We start from the raw sequence: 15,879 nt of genomic DNA, 5'->3' as shown, positions 1-15,879 counted from the left end.
CACCAGCAGTTCATGACCTACTTGCATTTATGTGGTTTTCACACCTAGATAGTTTAGTACAAATGCCTCATGACCAGCTAATGACCTCCCCCCTCCCTGCCTGCAGGCTGACCGCTTGCACCTACTGCCCACTTGCGCCTACTTAGTAAAAGGTCAGCATAAACACTGATGGTGGAAAACATTGTAGCAGGAAAATATGTGACGTATGTATCATATGCAATGCTATGAGATCATTTACAATAAAAGAGCAGGCTTCCCAAAAGCCTAGGAGACGCTTCACCATGAATCCTGCCTGATGTGTCTTTATCACTGCTACATCTGGTGAGCCCGACGTGATTTAAGTCTTGATCCAAGGAGTGACCCGAGACGTGACAACTCCCTGCTCATCCGGCTGGACAGAAAGCCTAGATGCGCATCGTAAAACAGCAAAACTCGCTCCTGCAAACGTAAGTATTTTTTTCTCTCAGCGAGTTTGCTCTCAACAACAGACCCGTCGTAAGTATTTATTCAGCGAGTTTGTTCCCAAACATTCGTGAGTATGGGAGATATCATTTCAATTCAGCATAAAGGTCATGCGGAAGAATTGAAAAAATTAGTGAAGAATCATTATTTAGTCACCAAGGGAGAAATATTACATATCAAATTGGGGGACATGGAAAAATTGATAAGAGAAATAGTTTGTCGTTGTCCTTGGTACCCCGAATCAGGAACTCTGAATGTAGAAGACTGGATCCAGATAGGCAATAGTTTGCATACATCTCCACAAGCTCCAATAAAGCAGATATTGCTCTGGCAAAAATGTACAGAGGCTCTAGAACACATAGGGACCAAAAATCTCAAAACACCATCTTCAGTTCATGTGTCCTTAGACACAGACAGTAAAAAAGCAGACAGACTGTCCATCAGCACAGCTAATACACATACTCATCCCTCACCATATTTGCAAAATCCCTCAGGAACAGCAACTTCGCTGTATCCTCAGCTTCCCATGCCAGAACCCATGACACAGTCCATTCAGACCTCTCAGTCTGATTCAGAAAAACAGCTCCTAGGCACAATTGAACCACAACCTGGCCAGTGTGGTCCAATTTGCAAAGAAAATCTTACAGGAGAAGAATTATTAGAAGGACTTCAAGCCTTTCTCATTACAGAAAGGACTAATGAACTAGGGAGGACAGAATATGAATCCATAGAACATCTGGGAACACACACTCATAAGGCACAGTCCCCAACAATGGCTCCCGTGGTTTCCTCTGCGTTCACCTCAGAGAAAAAACCTCAGGAAACTAAAGACACTGAAATCAGAGAAGCTAGTCTCTCTCCGCCTTACCCTAAAGTTCTTTCACCACCCATAAATTCCCTGTATCCTGAGCTGTCACTGCCTCCTGAGCTTCCTGAATTGTCACTGATTCCTGTACCTCCTGACCTGTCACCTAACCCTTGCCTCCAATCCATGCCTATTTTCCTTGAGAATAGCGAGAAAAACACGGAGAGTAGTGAGGAAGTGGAAATAGTCACTGTACCTTCGGCTGTCGCTGGTCCTCCAGCAGCACAAGTTGCCAAATTAGAACGTTCATTTTTTTATGTCACCATTTGGGTTGATTCATTTCATGGATGGACGCTTGCCTTAAGCCCACAAAAAAGAGTTTGTCCTCTGGAGGTATCCCTGACAGCATTTGAACCGAACACCACCTGGAGTGCCGTAAACTATGCCCCCAGGTCTTCCAAGAAATTAGCATATATGACCTTGGGCCAGGCATTCCTAATATCGCAGCAGCGTTATAAGCAAGAACGGTTCCAACGTGAGAGAAATGATTTAATGAGACAGTACAATGCTCTATTGGAAACCAGAATAAACAAAACATACGTATTTAAAGCTCATTTCCCTACAGGGAATGTCAGGGGCCCCTCGCACATCAAAAAAGATTCAATGTATGTTACAACTGTGTTGAAATTTGGCCAAGACACTGTAAATTTCATGTGAAATGTTTCCCTTTTCACAAAGTTAAAATTGGACCAAATTTAAAATGACCTCGTTACTCTGAACCTTATATTTTATAACTATTGATTACATTAATAGTGCACAGAATTAGTATAGAATCTGGCTATTGATTCATTGAATGGAGTTCTCTTTATCTGTCTATTTTCTCTTGAGAAACGCTGTTCGACATACACTAGCCCTTCCCCTCACTTTTTCTGTTGTGGGGGAGGGAGAACTTTTGAAAAGAAAAAACTGAACTTAGTACTGCAGTTTATCTCTCTAATTTATGTATTTGCATATATCTCTGATACATTTCTTTAACTGTGCGCTGAAGCTTTCAAACGGGACGCGAGACAGATCAGATCTTCTGCTGATCCAAATCTATTTTCCCTCAAGCTTCAAAACTAAAAACTTTTTAATGCTTTCAAACTTTTTTAATACTGAATTGAGGTTACTGACAAAGACATTTGCTAGTGTTAAAATTTACAATCTGAAAGGACATTTTAACCACAGAGTTAAACTGTCTCTTAGGGAAGCAAGAGTTGCTTTAGCGTGAAAGCACTGTTCTAGGAAACTGTTTCTGTCACTTCAGTGCTGAGCGTAAGTAAGGTTTGTGGTGACAGGCACAGCACTGCTTATAGAAGTATTTTTGTCAGTGACTTGTGCGGCGAACGGAAAAAAGAAAAAAAGTTACTTTTGTTTAAACGGAGCATATTTAAGCTCTACTCATTTGATAATTAACTGATGTTTAAGATCTAATTATTCTAATTACTTAGTATTGCACATTATACTTCAGCTCAGAATCTTATTGATTGAATTTATTCTAGGTTAACATCTATAAAGTGATGATAATGCATCCACTAGGAGGCACTGTGCTATTCTACCAAATGTTACTACCAGATATACCACATTGTTTTTGTTATCTTAATAATTCTTTGAATACTAGTTTTATTTTTCAGGTCTAAGGAAACTTCAGTTTTATTTTCTTTTTCTAAATTTTATTCAGAATTCTGAACCTTTATTTTTTACTAATAGACATTGCTACATCTAAAGCAATCCCTCCCAAGTCTTTTCTTGCAAATCCAAATTGATTTTATTAAATGGTATAATAGAATTGATTTTCCAAGGTTAAACATGTAACAATTTCACTTTAATCATTACCTTAATAATTTTTTGCTGTGTGCCAGATTTTAATATTTTCCAGATTGACAGTCTTCCTGTCATGAGAGATGTAAAGATGAACACTTCCCTTTGCAGTTTATTTTAACATTTTTTCAAACATTTCTTACACATCCTTTTGATTTTTGATCTTTGATCTAATTTTATTTCTGTTACATCTTGCTATGACACTTAAGCTGATGCTTCATTGTTTTTAATAACAAAGTGGGAAAACATTATATAAGATTAGTAATAGTAGAATTATAGCCATAATGAAATGTCATTAATTAATCTGAATTTCAGTTTTTTCCCTATATTAGGTACCCGACGCTACAAGAAACACATATCACAATTTAAGCCTTGATGAATGAAAAATTGATACACCTTGCTGTAAGATTGACTATGACATCATTACATTTTATTAATCTTGCTGCAGCAGTCAGCGCAAAAAACAGAACTAGCTGCAGTCATTCTACCTTTGCAATTTTTATCAATGCTGATTTAAACATTATTTCTGATAGCCAGTATGTTTGTAATGTTGCTTCTTCTCTTCCTGGAGCATAAACACAAACAAACAGAAAGCGGGAAATGCCATGCCATTGGACTTTGCCATTGGACTTCCCCCTAAACAAAACTGGCTGAACAAAGTATTGTTCCCTTTAAATCATCTAAATATATCACATTCAAATCAGACCACAGCCGCGGATAATCATTATGGGACTAAAGTTAGTCACCCACAACCGTCAGTTTTGTATTGCCTAACACTGTCTGGCATGGTCCCATTTCCGGGCATGCTACTGTGCTTTCTCCGACAGGTCCAATTTGTGTGCCAATCCATTGTATGAAGCCGTGGAAAGATGGAAAGGCATCCGGATCCACAAAACCTGATCCCAAACTTCTCCCTGAGCCTCGACAGCCCACAGACGGTCAGAGACCAGACTCCCCGCAAAAAGCAGCCCCTGATGACCTGGAAATAGATCAAAGCCCTATCCCACCAATCTGCACAACTCCTGGAACAGCAAGGCTTTGAGAAAACTCCAGAGAACTTCTTACTAGCTGCCTTTTCTTGCCTGAATGCCAAATCATTAACAATTGTGTTCTGTATACTCATATTTAGCTTCATCTCTCGTGCCATTGCGATGTCTGAACAAGAACTATTGACAATCCAATATGTACATTACCAATGCACAGACTTTATCACAACTATTGAACCAAACAGATTGCTGGGTTCTGCACACACATGCCAACCCATTCCAAGAAGGACTATTGATGCATGCAGTTTTTTAACCTATCAGGATGGACTAATTACCCATGGACTTACACAAGGGTCTTTTATAAATTCACCAGTCAATTACATAGTAATGCATTTGGATAGTAGAATATAATGATGACAGTATCACAGGGCTCAGGGTAGGAAAATACCCATATTGCAATCAAATATTCATTCTGCACCACATCATGTCTAGAAAATACTCCTTCCTTAATGCAACCATCACTGAACACATGCACAATTTCACAACATCTCCTGGCTCCAAGTCTCAGAAAGACTATTCTCATTGCTGTATATATACATATCAGATTATAAAGCAAATCTCACACATACCATAGAGCAGATAGAGGCCATGATTGCAGAAGCACCACCCTCAGATAGAACACCAGCATCCCCCTGGGACTGGCTATGGTCCTGGCTTCCTAATATCGGTGGTATCACACGACTCCTTCCTGTCGCATTCCTGATGATAGGCTTCCTTGTTTGGCTTGCTACGTTCAGTGCATACCCCATCTCATATCCATTCTAAAACCTCAATCTTGGCCTGGATACAGAGATGTTCTGTATGTTGCTTACAATTAAATTAAAAAGAAAAAAGAAAAAGACGAGCTGTGGGGGAGGAGTTTGGCTTTTCTGGCTGCTGGAAAACCACGTCAGACAAAGAAAAACTCCATTGCCACATCTGACTGTTTTCTCCTTAGGCCTACGCTTCGTGTAAAGAAAATGTCATACTCTGACCGCAGTAAATGAACAGCCTCCAGCTAACAGGAAGTCAGCAGGAAATATCTAGTGCAAGCTTCTGCAGCACCAGCAGTTCATGACCTACTTGCATTTATGTGGTTTTCACACCTAGATAGTTTAGTACAAATGCCTCATGACCAGCTAATGACCTCCCCCCTCCCTGCCTGCAGGCTGACCGCTTGCACCTACTGCCCACTTGTGCCTACTTAGTAAAAGGTCAGCATAAACACTGATGGTGGAAAACATTGTAGCAGGAAAATATGTGACTTATGTATCATATGCAATGCTATGAGATCATTTACAATAAAAGAGCAGGTTTCCAAAAAGCCTAGGAGACGCTTCACCATGAATCCTGCCTGATGTGTCTTTATCACTGCTACAATAGTTGAACATATTTCTAAATATTTAGATCACCTTTTGCAACCATTAGTTATACAGATTGCATTATATTTTAAAGATTCTTCTGACTTTATTAGATTGTTGACTCAGATCGGTAAAGTTAATGATGGATGGTGGTTGGTAACTGCAGACATTTTTATTTATTTATTTAAAAGTATTTCTATACCGTCTTTACAAACAGTGTTTAGTCAAAACGGTTTACATGTATTGAAATAAAATAGAGATAAAATTATAAAATTATAAAAAAGACAAAAGATTAAATTAAGAGTAAATTAACTTATAGAGAATATACAATTACAAAAACATTGCCTCATTCTCAACCAGTGTGTCGCCAAGCACACACAGGTGTGTCGTCACACTTCCCAGTCCCCTGCTGACCCAGCTGTTCCCCCTACCCGAGCAAGATAAAACGCTGAAAGCCCAGGCGGAACGCGGCAGGAAAGCTGGAGACAGTGGCACCGACATGCTCTCTTCTTCCCGCCCCCCACAGCCCAGAAGAGGAAGTGGTGAGCAGCAGGTGTGTGCACAGGAAGAAGAGACCATGCTAATGCAGGCAGCGTCGGCCTGAAGAAAAGAGAGGTGCAGCCTGAGGAATGAACTGCGCGCATCGGAGAAAAAAGAAGAACGTCGCCAACCCCCGCGGCCGATGGGACTCCTTGCTCCACGAGGGCTGAAAATGAAGTAGATTGCTTCTGCCTTTAGGGTTAGAAGTGGAGGAGGTTACGGTTGGGAGGAGGTTGCTGCTGCCGCTAGTTCGGGGGTGGGGGGAGAGTGAGTGAATGATTCAGAGCTGGTTTAAGTGAGGGAGCATGTGAGTATGTGTTTGAGAGCCTGTGTGTAAATGAGAGAAAGAGAGAGCATGTGTGTCGGTGTGTGAATGAGAGCTGGTTTAGGTGAGGGAGCATGTGAGTATGTGATTGAGAGCCTGTGTGTAAATGAGAGAAAGAGAGAGAGCATGTTTGTAAGCAAGTGAATGAGAGTCTGTGTGTGAGAGAAAAGGACAGCACGTATGTGTGTGATTGAAAGCCTGTGCGTGTAAGCGTGAAAAGATAGCATGCGTGTAAATGTGTAATTAAGAGCCTATATAAGTGAGAGAGAAAAAACATGTGTATATGTGAGCGATTGTGAGCCAGTGTGTGAGAGAGAGAAAGAGAGGAGACAGTTCCAAGCAAACCATTCCTCCTCCTGCTAATTCAAAATAATCTCAGGGCACAACATTTTTTGTATCCTTATTATTTTTCATTACTGGGTCTTTGTGTCTGCTATTTTATAATATTTTATTGGTATCTAGAAATTTTTTATATGAGTTTTTAATTATTGGATATTTCATTCATCTGCTGTTTTGAAATAATCTGTTCTTTTTGTTAGTATGGTTTTACTGCTACTGATTTTATATTTCTTGATTTGTTTTATAAGGATGGGTGATGTTTCTTTTTTCCTTTATTACACTGCATACAGAGACTCTGGCTTGTTGCGGTTTCCAATTCAGTTTTTTCTGCATGGTTCTAGTTATGCGTTTTGGTCTCTTTATTCCTTGTTAGGTGAGGGTCAGCTCATGTGATTCAGGTGAGGTTCTCTTCTGGTGTGTAGTTTCTGTGTAGGGCTCTATAGTAGCCTGACTTGGTCCGTTTTCCTAATAGGAGATGTATTGGTGTCTTAAGGCCTGGTGTAATATTTTCAGTGTTGCCTTTTCTTAGGTAAGGTGGTTACTGTTGTGCTGGAAATTGGTGCTGTTTTGGTGTGGGATGTTTACCGTTTATGCAATTTCTGTTCAGATAGAATATGTATCTTTTCCTTGTGTCATTCTTAACAATAAAAATAATACTGGGCCTTTATTTTTTATTTCCGCCGTAAATTGTAATGAGCAGTCCATCACACATGTGAAAGAGGTCTGTCAGGTGTGTCATGATGGGAAAAAGGTTGAGAACCACTGTACTAATATACCACAGGATGCAGCATTGTATATTGTTAAGGATGTATTGCTCCAATGTCAGGTACCGACAGGGATAAGGGAGTTAATGATTCAATCGGCATCTATAGTGATAAAAAAAAGTTTTTTCAATTCAAGAATATATTATTCTATCAAGTAAAGGGCATTCAGATGGGGTCTTCTATGTTTGTATGTAGACTGTTTTCAATGCCAACATATTTATACCTCCAGCTTTTGGAGTGAGATATCGGTTTGGAAAAATTTATTGATGACAACTTTGCATATTTTCTGGTACCAGAAATCAGTTAGATTAATTTATTGAGTGGATTAATATCCTTGATGTAAATTTAAAATTTGAATTCTGCACTAATCAACAAACTATAACCTTTTTGGATATGATGGTGTTTAAGGAAGAGGGCTGTCTACATACCATAGATTTAGGAAACACACTGACAGGAACACCTTGTTACGTTTTTCTAGTTTTCATCCAAGGAGACTCAAAGAAAACATCCTGATAGGGCGATTTTTGAGGCTTCGTTGCCTTTGCACAATAAGAACATAAGAATTGCCATGCTGGGCCAGACCCAGGGTCCCTCAAGCCCAGCATCCTGTTTCCAACAGAGGCCAAACCAGGCCACAAGAACCTGGCAATTACCCAAACACCAAGAAGATCCCATGTTACTGATGCAATTAATAGCAGTGGCTATTCCCTAAGTAAACTTGATTAATAGCCATTAATGGACTTCTCCTCCAAGAACTTATCCAAACCTTTTTTGAACCCAGCTACACTAACTGCACTAACCACATCCTCTGGCAACAAATTCCAGAGCTTAACTGTGCGTTGAGTGAAAAAGAATTTTCTCCGATTAGTCTTAAATGTGCTACTTCTTACTTCATGGAATGCCCCCTAGTTCTTCTATTATCCGAAAGTGTAAAAAACTGATTCACATCTACTCATTCAAGACCTCTCATGATCTTAAAGACCTCTATCATATCCCCATTCAGACATCTCTTCTCCAAGCTGAACAGCCCTAACCTTTTCAGTCTTTCCTCATAGGGGAGCTGTTCCATCCCCTTTATCATTTTGGTTGCCCTTCTCTGTATCTTCTCTATCTCAGCTATATCTTTTTTGAGATGCGGTGACCAGTATTGTAACAGTATTCAAGGTGTGGTCTCACCATGGAGCGATACAGAGACATTATGACATTTTCCATTTTATTAACCATTCCTTTCCTAATAATTCCTAACATTCTGTTTGGTTTTTTGACTGCTGCAGCACACTGAGCTGACAATTTTAAAGTATTATCCACTATGGTGCCGAGATCTTTTTCCTGGGTGGTAGCTCCTAATATGGAACCTAACATCATGTAACAACAGCAAGGGTTATTTTTCCCTATATGCAACACATTGCACTTGTCCACATTAAATTTCATCTGCCATTTGGATTGCCCAATCTTTCACTCTTGCAAGGTCCCCCTGTAATGTATCACAATCCGCTTGTGATTTAACTACTCTGAATAATTTTGTATCATCTGCAAATTTGATAACCTCACTCGTCGTATTCCTTTCCAGATCATTGATATATATATTGAAAAGCATCGGTCCAAGTACAGATCCCTGAGGCACTCCACTGTTTACCCTTTTCCACTGAGAAAATTGACCATTTAATCCTACTCTTTGTTTCCTGTCTTTTAACCAGTTTGTATTCCACAAAAGGACATTGCCACCTATTTCATGAGTTTTTAGTTTTCTTAGAAGCCTCTCATGAAGGACTTTGTCAAACACCTTCTGAAAATCCAAATACACTACATCTACCAGTTCACCTTTATCCACATGTTTATTAACCCCTTCAAAAAAATGAAGCAGATTTGTTAGGCAAGACTTCCCTTGCGTAAATCCATGTTGACTGTGTTCCATTAAACCATGTCTTTCTATTTGCTCTATGATTTTGATCTTTAGAATAGTTTCCACTATTTTTCCCGGCACTGAAGTCAGGCTCACTAGTCTATAGTTACCCGGATCATCCCTGGAGCCCGTTTTAAATATTGGTGTTACATTGGCTGCCCTCCAGCCTTCAGGTACAATGGATGATTTGAATGATAGGTTACAAATATTAACTAATAGATCAGAAATTTCATTTTTGAGTTCCTTTAGTACCCTAGGATGCATATCATCCAGTCAAGGTGATTTGCTACTCTCAGAGATCGGACTCATTCCCTGAGAGCCAGGGAAGTACACACATACAATCTCTGCACACATACAATCTCTCACCGGCGGGTAAAAAATCATACATGTGACACTCAATGCAAAAGACTGGAAAGCCCCCCTCTTGCTGCTGGACTGCTGCCTTCATCTTAATTTTATTGATTTCCTAGTTAAAATCGGGCGTAGGTTTGTGCACGCCGGGTTGCGCACACAAATCTATACCCATGCGTAGTTTTTAAAATCTGGCCCAATGTGTGCATCCATCAGGCCAGTAGTGGAGGTATCCGTTGAGACTGCAAGGTAAGACCTCTCCTTCCCTTCGCTTTTGACCTGCATGTGGCATTGTAAGAGGAATATTCACAAAGGAAAGCAGATAGAGCTCATGCAGTTAGCACTGCAACCGCCGTCTTGGATCCCAACTACTAATTGATGAAAATGAAATATTTTTTGACTGTGCACATCCCTAGGCAGGCACACCATGGGACGTTCTGGGCTGCAGTTGTCTTCCAAACCTAGAGTTCTGATTCTGTTTGCAGGCTGTAACTGCAATGATATCTATCTCCAGCCTTGGTGAGATGATTTGCTCCATTCCCTAGAAAAAATCTAGGTCAGTAGAACAAAAACACACCTTTTTTTTCCTCTGGTTTTATTCCCGATAGGTGCAGTAGTCTCTCTTTTTCATTCCTAGTTGCTGCCTGGCCCTCATAGACTTACTACAGTCCAGTGCAATAATTCCTAACATTCTATTTGCTTTCTTGGCTGTCACTGCACACTGAGCAGCTACCAGCAAGCAAACTGGTACAATAAATTGGCACGCCCATTCTTTGCTAACTAAGGCTTTCATTCATGTGTTCATTCAGGAGAGACCTCTCAGTCCCTAGTTCCCACAGCATCTGACTGGGTAAATAATCTGGACGATTTGCATACCCAAGTCCACAGGAAACTAGAAAAGGCAAATGAATCCCAAAAAATTTGCAGAAAGATAACAGAAACTGACCCCCTTGTTTTATGGTTGTAGATAAAATCTGGGTCACAGTTTGCTATATAAAAAGCAGGAGGCCCATTGCCAAGTTGAAGTAAAAGATTATGGGACCATTTCCATTGAAAAGCAGATGAATCCAATCCAATAGCCTTCAAGGTTCAACTCCCCACTATCCTGTGTATCTACCATCCTGGCTTGTAAGGTTTCACTATCCTGGAATCCTACAAGCTAAACATTTCTCCAGGATGTAAATGTCTCCCTCCAAACCAATTTCAGTTCAGAATCATCAAGTGTTTGTTGTTCAAAAATTCAAGGGCACAAGGTATATTTGGGAATGTTTGTATTACTTAATAGATTGGAAAAGCTATGACCCAGAGGACTTCAGCTGGGAACCAGCAGAAAAAATCCGTTCAGAAAAACTCATGGCCCTCTTCCATAAGGAACAACCATAAAAACCCAGATCATGGGCCCTAGGAGGGCGTATACTATCAGGAATGGCAAGCCTTGAAACTGCAGCCCTTGGAATGCTGGGCATAGACTCTCAGGTTTAGCCACAAGACTGGATGATTCCAGTACCCCACAGTGCAATTATCTAGTCGACTTGTTGAGGTCTGTCCAGGGCCCTGGAATCTTCTAATTGGACCAAGACTGGTTGTGTCTTCCGAAGGAGAAGTGGATTTAAGGAAAGCCCTTGCCTGATATACCTTTACTAGTCCAATATTCTGAGTCTTCTCTTATGGGAATGCTGCATGATTGTCCCTTATCCATACTGGATTCTGATTCATGCCAGATTCTGGTTCCATGCTAGATTTCCAGCCATTCCAAGGACTCCCATACCTCAGCCTGCCAAAGTTATTTAGGTATTCTTTTGAGTCCTCAAGCCATAACTATGGCCTTCTTCCTCGGGCTCAATCCATGAAGATTGGCCCTAGTATCAGATGAAGACCCTACCCAGGCATTTTTGAATGGTGGACTATCTCCCTTGACACAGTTGCCACCTTTCTAGACTTCTTCCTCATTCCTAGTGCAGTGGCATACTGTGACAGCTGTTCACTGAGGAAAAGCGAGGAGTAGAACTACAGAAAATATACACAAATAGGACTGGAAGTGAGGCAAACCTCCAACAATTTTCAGAATACATGTGGGGATCTACCAAAATTAAAATTAGATAAAGCAATAGGGCTTTATCTAAGTCCTCTTAATCCAAGAGTATTCAGAGGACTTAGAGAAGTTTTGGCAGCTCCGCTAGCTGACATTTTCAATGCTTTTTCAGAGTTGAGAGTAGTTTTGGAGGACTGAAGACAAGCAGATGTGGTTTCTCCACAAAAAAAGTAGAAGTAGGGTGGAGGATGGGAACTGTAGGCCAGTTAGTCTGATATCTGTGGCAAGTAATCAATGGAAGCGCTATTAAAACAGAGGACAGTGCAGTTTCTGGAATCCAATGGATTACAAAATCTGAGGCATTATGGTTCTACTAGAGGTAAGTATTGTCAGATGAATCTGATCAATTTCTTTGATTGGGAGACCAGAGAGATGGATCTGGGGAGAGCACTAAATGTAGTGCTTGGATTTCAGTAAGCCTTTTGATACTGATCCACATAAAATGAATGCCCCTAGCATGAGACCTAGACTGACTGGGTTAGAAACAGGTTGAGTGGGAGGCAGCAGAGTAGCAGTAAATGGAGTTTACTCTGAAGAGAGGGGTGTTACCAGTGTTGTGCTGCAAGGATTGGTCCTTGGACTGGTTCTTTTCAACATTTTCGTAAGCAATACTGCATAAGCACTATTGGGAGAGCTTTGTCTTTTTGTGAATATGAGTAATACCAAAATGTGCAAGAGGGTCAACACCCAGGAAGATACAGAAATCATGAGTTGGGATCTAGCAAAGCTTGTGGAATGGTCGAGAGTCTGGCAGCTAAGATTTAATGCTAAAAATTGCAAAGTTATATGTTTGGGCTGCAAAAACCCAAGGGAGCCATATAGTATAGGAAGTAATATTTTCTCATATGAAAAAAGGGCAGAATCGGGGGATGATTTCAGGTGATAGCGAAAACCAGAAAGATGCTCGGGTGCACTGGGAGAGGAATGGTCAGCCGAGCCCAAGAGGTGATAATAGGGATGTGCAGAGGCAAAACTTTCATTTTGGCTCATTTAGTCATTTCATAGGTCCCAATCATTCATTTGATTTGTTTCAGATGAACAACAGATTTTCATTTATTCATTCTGTTTCTTCATTCAGATTCTTTTAAACACAATGGGGAGACAATGCAGACTATTTTTGGGTTCCAAAATTGGGTTTTTGTAATCATTTTTAATGAAACTTGTAGGTAGACATCATCAGAAGGGGAAGAGAATGCCAATTCATCAAGACTGTATCTAAGTGGCATCAAAAGTAGCACAAATAGGCCAATATATCATAAAGGGGTAAAATGTAGCAGCAAGGCACCACGACAGGAACAAAGCAGCAACAAAGGTGGCATGAGTATCCAAAGATTCCAACAGAGGGGCAAAAGGCATCAAAAACAGTGGCATGAACACCCCAAGGCAGCATAAGAGGGGAAAGCAGTACCAAGAGTGGCATGTACAGGTGCCTAACTGGCACCCACCAAAAAGAGCATATTACCCCAATTCTCAAACAACTTCACTGGCAGTGGCTCCCAATCTCCTCCCGAATCCAATTTAAGACACTCTCCCTCATACACAAATCCCTTCACAACCCAAGAATGCGCTGGTTTAACGACTCCTTTCAGTTTCGCCCCACCTCCAGATCGCATTACCAGGCAATACTACACACACCTTCACCCAAACTCACCCACCTCACCTCCATTAAAGAACGCTCACTATCTATTGCAGGACCTGCATTATGGAACACCACGCCAACTGACTTACACCAAGAACATTGTCCCAAAAAATTTAAACAAAAACTTAAAACTTGGCTGTTCAAGCAGGCCTTTACTTGACTCGCCGTAACAACCTCTCACGTTCTTTCCCTTTGAAATCCTCTCCATGCAGCTCTTCCATATTTTAACCCTAGTACTTCCTTCGCCAGTCTAATCATTCCTCTAATACCTCCTCACTCATTATTTTTTCAGTCTTTAACATACCTCTGGTGTCTCCATTTAATGCTCTCTATTCTATTTTATCCTATTTCAACATGCAAATCTTATCTTAATTGTCATTTCTCCTGCAATACCTATACCTATATACCATGTTGACCAATAATTCGGTTCCATGTTTATTTATTGCAATTCTGTTACCTCTGTACCATCTTGATCACTCAATACCTATTCCTATGTACCTCTTGATATATTTCATTACTGTTACTTCTGTATTACGCTGAGCACATTCTAAATAGCTTTTGCTTTTATTCAGATCTTAACGCAATTTATTGTAAATATCTCAACGCATTTTATTGTAAATATTTTGGAATCTCCCTACTCTTATCTTATCCTTTTCAATTATCTATATGTAGTGCCTAGCTCTCAACAGTGTAATTCTACCTCCACTCTATCACTACCTTTCCCTCTTATCTGTTCGTTTTGATTTATCTTTTATATAGCTTTTCCCCCGCTCCTGGTTTGATTTCAATTTTATTGTAAAGCCCGATGCTGTTTTTGTTACTTGATTTTGTTACTTGATTTCAATTTTATTGTAAAGCCCGTTGCTGTTTTTGTTACTTGGAAACTGATGTGATGTTCCCAACGAATGTTGGCCTATAAAAACATTAAATAAATAAATAAATAAACAAATACATAAACAAACAAATAAATAAATAAATAAATAAAGAGATACCATGAAGAGGGAACAAAGCAGCATAGATGAAAGAAAAAAATCCAAGGCACTGAAAGAGTATCAAAACAGCACAAAGAGTGGCATGAATACTCCAAAGTACCATGAGATGTGCAAGGTAGCCACCTACAGTGGTAAAAACACCGACAAAGGGCATACAAAAAAAATGGTATAAAAGCTAAAAGAAACCCCTGGAGGAGGAGGCCCATAGTAGTCCGGATGTGCAAGTCAAACCTCAGACCTGCATATAGGGGTAGATTTTAAAAGGCTGTGCACAGGTGTACATGTGCGCACGCTACCCGATTTTATAACTTGTGTACACAGGTGCGCGCAAATTATAAAATCCAGAATTGGCGCGCGCAAGGTGCACAAATGTGCACCTTGTGCGCACCGAGTCGTACTGACTTCCTCCGTTCCCTTCCCCCTAACCTAATCTTCCCACCTCTTCCCCTAACCTTCCCCCCCCCAGCCCTACTGTAACCCCCCCAAAATCTTTATTTCACCTTTTGCGCCTGCCTGGAAGCAGGCGAAGTTTGCGTGCGCTGGCAGCCTGCTGGCACGTGATCCTTTGACACAGCGGCAAATGGCCGCTGTGTGAGAGGCCTCTGGCCCCACCCCCACCCTGCTCCTGGACCACCCAGGACTGCCCCCACCCCATCCCCTCCCCGCCCCTTTTTGTAAGCCCCGGGACTTACACGCGTCCCGAGGCTTTACTTGCGTCACCAGGCCTTTTTAAAATAGGCCTGGCGCATGTAATCATTTGAAAATCTGGCCCATAATGCATAGGGCAAAAGAATATCTGAACCATCAAAGAGCCAGAGAATGGTGAACTTACTATAGTTAGGTAGGGAGCAACCAGTGGAAATCCCTGGAAGAAGCCTGATATTGTTTCCTTATGGCTTCATTTGGAGAAAGGCCTGAGGCTTCAAGCTTGGAATTGGTCTTCCCCCTTTTCTGTGGTAAATACCGGACAAGACAAAATTGTCAATAAGAACTGTAAGAGGAAGGAGTTTGAAGAAATAGCCCAAGAGAGCATGAAACCATTAAAGGCAACTTGATAATATCCATGTGAAGCACTGCATTGTCAGAAGATCAATAGTTGACAAATACCATAAAGGAATTTGAAAAGGACCTCGAAGACAGCCAGAGCAGAAGCAAAACCACCCACAGGTAGAGCCTTGGAGCAGCATCAGCACCACCACTGGCAATTAAAATCACAAATGGTAGGTGCAGAACAGTAGAACAAGAAGAATTGCATCAGTGGGCTGTGGCAGGATGAAGAACGGCATCAAAAACTGTGATTTTTTTTTTTTTATGTTGGAGGGAAAATATAGGGGCGGATTTTAAAAGCCCTGCTCGCGTAAATCCACCCGGATTTACGTGAGCAGGGCCTTGCGCGCCGTCGCGCCTATTTTCCATAGGGC

The sequence above is a fragment of the Rhinatrema bivittatum genome, chromosome 3 (genome assembly GCF_901001135.1).
Source record: "Rhinatrema bivittatum chromosome 3, aRhiBiv1.1, whole genome shotgun sequence".
Lineage (NCBI taxonomy): Eukaryota > Metazoa > Chordata > Amphibia > Gymnophiona > Rhinatrematidae > Rhinatrema > Rhinatrema bivittatum.
Note: the sequence above shows the minus strand (reverse complement) of the source record.